Raw genomic sequence first — 6,000 nt, forward strand, 5'->3', positions numbered from 1 at the left:
CATGAGCCAAGCCCCCCCCCAGCCAAGAATCGCCCGAAGTCCAAAGAGTTCAACACCCCAAAAGTCTCTGTCCCGTGCCACCCAGAGTCCCAAAGTTAACCTGCAGGGTTTCACCTCCCAACCTGGGTAGAAATGGGGGTGGGGAGATAGATAGGGGGCACCTTATCCGAAACTCCACCAGCTGTCTCGTCCCATGCCACTGGACGCTTCGTTGGGCACTTGCCACTGCTCCTCATCTGCTGCCACCACTGGTCGCCACTCCTCGCCTGCCGCCGCTCCACGCCACACCGCTGCTACTTCACCAGCTGCAATAGGGTCTCAGCCAAACAGTGATTTCAGCTCTCAGTGATTTCAACTCTTTAGCCACCAGCTGGACTGGCAAATGAATCCAGCTTTCACTGGACTAGCAAAAGAAAAGACTCCTCAGGGAGTCTGCTTTAGGTTTATCCTTAAAACAAAGGGGGAAAGGGGCAGGCCCTGTTTATATCTATGACTAGTCATTTAGCCCGTCATAAGATGGGATTTTCAGGTCTCTCCTCCACGTCGGTCTTCTCTCCTGAGCCTCTGGTCTCTCTCTCTCTCTGTCTCTCTCTTTCTCTTCTCCTCCCCCTCCTGCCTCTCACTCGGGGGGCTGTGGAGCCCAAATGGCCGTTTTGGCTCCGCACTCCCCATGCTGCATGGGGAGCGTGGAGCCCAAACAGTTGCTTGCTCCCGCACAGTGGCCGGGTGAGCGGCACAGAACTCAGCCGAGCGCCACGGCGGGAGTCAAGACCGCCGCCCACAGGGAACAGCCAGCGTTTCAGCGTTACAGAGTCACAGACATTGGGCTAATATATATATGACGCCGTGGAGCAAAGATGTTTTCTACTCTTGATTTGCAGAGCGCATACCACCAGGTTATGTTGCATGAAGAGAGCAGAGACCTCACAGCATTTATTACACGAGGGACTATTTCGTTTTAAACGTGTTCCATACGGTCTTGCATCTGCCACAAGTGCCTTCCAGAAAATGATGTCATTGATTCTGAAGAATCAACATGGAGTTCAGTGCTATCTGGATGATATTATCGTGTTTGGAAATACTCCTGAGGAGCATGGGAATACCCTGCCGTCTGTACTAAACTGTATCAGCACAGCAGGCCTCAAGCTCAATTTGTCTAAATGCAAATTCAGACAAACAGAACTCTCCTTTCTGGGGCATACAATTTCACCGGCTGGGCTGAAACCTGATCCAGATCATATCCTAGCAATTTCAAATGCTCCTCCTCCAACCGATTTGCAAACCTTACATTCCTTCTTGGGTCTAACCTCCTGGCATGCAAAATTCATTCCCAATTCTGCTTCTGTCATTGACCCATAACGAGAATTACTATGGAGAAGTTCAACCTTGGTGTGGACAACGGATGTACAAGCTAGTTTGGAAACTGTGAAAGACTTGATTGTACATAATCCAGTACTTGCACTATTCAGTCCTGCATTGCCCACAATTGTGACTACTGATGCATCTGATTATGGACTTGGGGTTGTCCTCACACAACTTCATGAGGACAACACAGAGAGGACTGTTGCATTTGCTTCAAGAACACTGAGTGATGCTGAGAGAAAATATACTACAGTGGAAAAAGAAGCACTTGCTTGTGTCTGGGCTACCGAAAAAAAGAGAACTTACCTGTGGGGCCGCATGTTCAAGTTGCGCACAGACCACAGCCCTTTGACAACATTGCTAACCACAAAAGGACTGGGAAGAGCAGGACATTGTATTGCTAGATGGTCTGCAAAACTGCTCTCTTTCAATTATGAACTGGAATATAAGCCTGGAAACCAAAATGTGATAGCTGATTGCCTCTCTCGCCTGCCTTTGTCTTTTCCAGATGGTCCACTGGAGGATGAGGATGAAGTAGTTGTGCTTATTACAAGCACTCTTACTGCAGTTACAAGAGAGCAATTCCAAGCTGCTTGTTCAGCATGTCCAATTCAACAAAAGCTATGGGAATTTCTGACAAAGAGATGGCCCAGTAACCCTAAAAACCTTGACCCAGTTTTGCTGCCTTATTTTAGAGTTCAGGATGAACTTTCTTTGCTTGATGGCTGTGTGCTACGAGGTACACACCAGACTACTTGTGCCAGAAGAATTACAGTCAAAACTCATACACCTGGCACACGATACTCATCAAGGAATTGTCAGAACCAAACAATGACTATGGGATCTGTATTGGTGGCCAAGAATGGATACACAAACTGAAGCAATCATAAAATCCTGTGTCACTTGCCAAATGCATGTTAAGACAGCAGTGACATGTACCCCACCATTACAGCCTGGTCCTCTTCCTGATTCTGCATGGGGGAAAGTTGCGATTAATGTCCTAGGACCCTTTGATACTGCTCTAATTGACTCTCATTATGCCATCACTTTAATAAGACTATTTCAGTAAATGGCTTGAAGTAGCATTTACATCGCAAATCTCTTCTGATACAGTAATTAAGTTCCTCTCTACAGTTTTTAGCAGGGAAGGTAACTCCAAAGAACTAGTTTCAGATAATGGTAGTCAATTTACTTCTCTGGAATTTGAAATTTTTCTAGCAGAGAGGAACATTTTACATAGAAGATCATCCTTGCATTACCCTCAAGCCAATGGGGAAATCGAAAGGTTTAACAGAAGTTTGAAAGAGAGTTTGCAAATGGCTAAACTGGAAGGGTGATCGTGGATAACCTTCACTACTGATTTCTTGCAAGCATACAGGACTACACGACATGCCACAATGCAAAGATCACCCGCAGAGTTACTGCATGGAAAACAGATGAATACTAAACTGAACATTGCTGGATTTTTAAAAGCAAGACCTGATGCACCAAACGAGGATGATGTGAGAAAAACTGTTGAACAAAACCAAGAAAAACATAAGGCTTTCACAGACAAATGATGGAGTGCTAAGGAATCAAAGTCTGAGTGTGGTTCCTGTGTCAGAGTAAGAAAACCTGGAATTTTATGCAAAAGGGACCATAAATTCACATCTTTTCTTAAAATCATAGGGTATGTCTACACTAGCCCCCTAGTTCGAACTAGGGTGACTAATGTAGGCATTTGAACTTGCAAATGAAGCCCGAGATTTAAATATCCTGGGCTTCATTTGCATGTTTTCGGGTGCCGGCATTTTTAAATCCCCCTTAGTCTGAAGTCCGTGCCTGTGACTACACATGGCACAGAGTAGGTAGTTCGAATTAAAGATCCTAATTTGAAGTACCGTTACTCCTCATGGAATGAGGAGTAACGGTAGTTCGAATTACGATCTTTAATTCGAACTACCTACTCCATGCTGCGTGTAGCCACAGGCACGGAGTTCGGACTAAGGGGGATTTAAAAATGGCGGCGCCCGGGAACATGCAAATAAAGCCCAGGATATTTAAATCCTGAGCTTCATTTGCAACTCTGCTTGCTCTAATTACCCTACTTAGCTTGAACTAACGAGCTAGTGTAGACGTACCCATAGAGAGGAAGGGACCTTACACCTATCAATTTTCTGATAGGCGGGCATGGAACGCTTCTTATCTTGCACCTGCCTATGCACCAAGAAGAGATGATGCCCACACCCAGTCCGTGCTGAATGAGTTCAGTGTAGTACCAACACAACAAGACACTGCACTAGAAACAGGGTTTGAGAGAGGGTCTGTCAGACCCAGATGACCACCTGTCTGGACTAGAGACTATGTTATGAAGTATTGACAGTGTAATATTTCTGCCAGCAGTATAGAGGCTAGTTCCATATTTGTTGCTGTGGTTAGAACAACAATGTTTATTTTATAATAGAGAGAGCTTCTTAAGAGAGGAGGGAATGTGCTGTTTTAGATGCTGCTTGTAATTATTAGGACTGGGAGCACCGGCTGTTGGGAGTCTGGAAGCGTAAGATACAGGAAACAGGAAGGAGGAGGGAGGAGATTAGCCAGGGCTGAGTGAGAGCAACAGAGTAGGGTTGCCAGATGGTCCCCCCAAAAATACCGGACACGCAGTATTTTGGTCAAGCAAAAATAAAAAAAACAAACCCCAACGCGGGCTAAAAAATTTTGTCAAGCAAAAAAAAAAAGAAAAAAGGAGCACAGGATAATAAGTACTGCCTCTCCCAGCCACGTCCTCGCCCCTTCTGACGGGCCCAGACCGGCGATCGCAGCCCCGGCTCCCAGCCTGGGAGTGTCAGAAGCAGTGGGGGGTCACTCCCCTGCCACTGCTAGGCTTCTCATGCACCCAGAGCTGCGATTGCAGCCCCGCTTCCCAGCCTGGGAGTCCCAGCTGGGCAGTGCCAGGCTCAGGGCTGAGGCCGTGGGCAGAGGACACCAGCCCCAAGACCCCGGCTCTGCGGGATGCGTCCTGGCTCCCTCTGCCTCGGTGTCGCCGTCCCCCGGGCCAAGCTCAGGCCTTGCCCCCCCCCGGCCTGGGGCCCCTCTGGAGGGGTTGGGCAGCCTCAGCCCAGCGCAGGCCCAATTCGTCCTCAGGCAGAGCCAGGGCAGGGGCAGATCATCGTCATAACATAACAAATGGGACTAAGGATGTGGAGGTAGATATTACCATATCTGAGGTAAAAGCCAAACTTGAACAGCTTAATGGGAGTAAATCGGGGGGCCCAGATAATCTTCATCCAAGAATATTAAAGGAACTGGCACATGAACTTGCAAGTCCATTAGCAAAAATTTTTAATAAATCTCTAAACTCAGGGGTTGTACCACTTGACTGGAGAATTGCTAATATAGTTCCTATTTTTAAGAAAGGGGAAAAAAGCAACCCGGGTAACTATAGGCCTGTTAGTTTGACATCTGTAGTATGCAAGATCTTGGAAAAAATGTTGAAGGAGAAAGTAGTTAGAGACATTGAGGCTAATGGCAATTGGGACAAATTACAACATGGTTTTACAAAAAGGTAGATCGTGCCAAACCAACCTGATCTCCTTTTTTGAGAAAGTAACAGATTTTTTAGATAAAGGAAATGCAGTGGATCTAATCTACCTTGACTTTAGTAAGGCATTTGATACAGTACCACATGAGGAATTATTGGTTAAATTGGAAAAGATAGGGATTAATATGAAAGTTGAGAGGTGGATAAGCAACTGGTTAAAGGGGAGACTACAGCGGGTTATATTGAAAGGTGAACTGTCAGGTTGGAGGAAGGTTACTAGCGGAGTTCCTCAGGGATCAGTTTTGGGGCCAATTTTATTTAATCTTTTTATCGCTGACCTTGGCACCAAAAGTGGAAGTGTCCTGATAAAATTTGCGGATGACACAAAGTTGGGAGCTATTGCCAATTCAGAAAAGGATCGGGATATCATACAGGAAGATCTGGATTATCTTGTAAATTGGAGTGATAGCAATAGGATGAAATTTAATAGTGAGAAGTGTAAGGTTATGCATTTAGGGATTAATAACAAGCATTTTAGTTATAAGCTGGGGACACATCAGTTGGAAGTAACGGAGGAGGAGAAGGACCTTGGAGTCCTGGTTGATTATAGAATGACTATGAGCTGCCATTGTGACATGGCCGTGAAAAAGGCTAATACGGTCTTGGGATGTATTAGGCGAGGTATTTCCAGTAGGGATAAGGAGGTGTTAGTGCCATTATACAAGGCATTGGTGAGACCCCATTTGGAATACTGTGTGCAGTTCTGGTCTCCCATGTTTAAGAAGGATGAATTCAAACTGGAACAGGTACAAAGAAGGGCCACTAGGATGATCCGAGGAATGGAAAACCTGTCTTATGAAAGGAGACTTAAGGAGCTTGGCTTGTTTACCTTAACCAAAAGAAGGCTAAGGGGGGACATGATTGCACTCTTTAAATATATTAGAGGGATAAATACCAGGGAGGAAAAGGAATTATTTAAGCTTAATACCAATGTGGACACAAGAACAAATGGATATAAGCTGGCTAGTAGGAAGTTTAGACTTGAGATTAGACGAAGGTTTTTAACCATTAGAGGAGTGAGGTTCTGGAACAGCCTTCCAAGGGAAGTAGTGGGGGCA

The sequence above is a fragment of the Pelodiscus sinensis genome, chromosome 5 (genome assembly GCF_052426305.1).
Source record: "Pelodiscus sinensis isolate ZL-2025 chromosome 5, ASM5242630v1, whole genome shotgun sequence".
Classification (NCBI taxonomy): Eukaryota; Metazoa; Chordata; order Testudines; family Trionychidae; genus Pelodiscus; species Pelodiscus sinensis.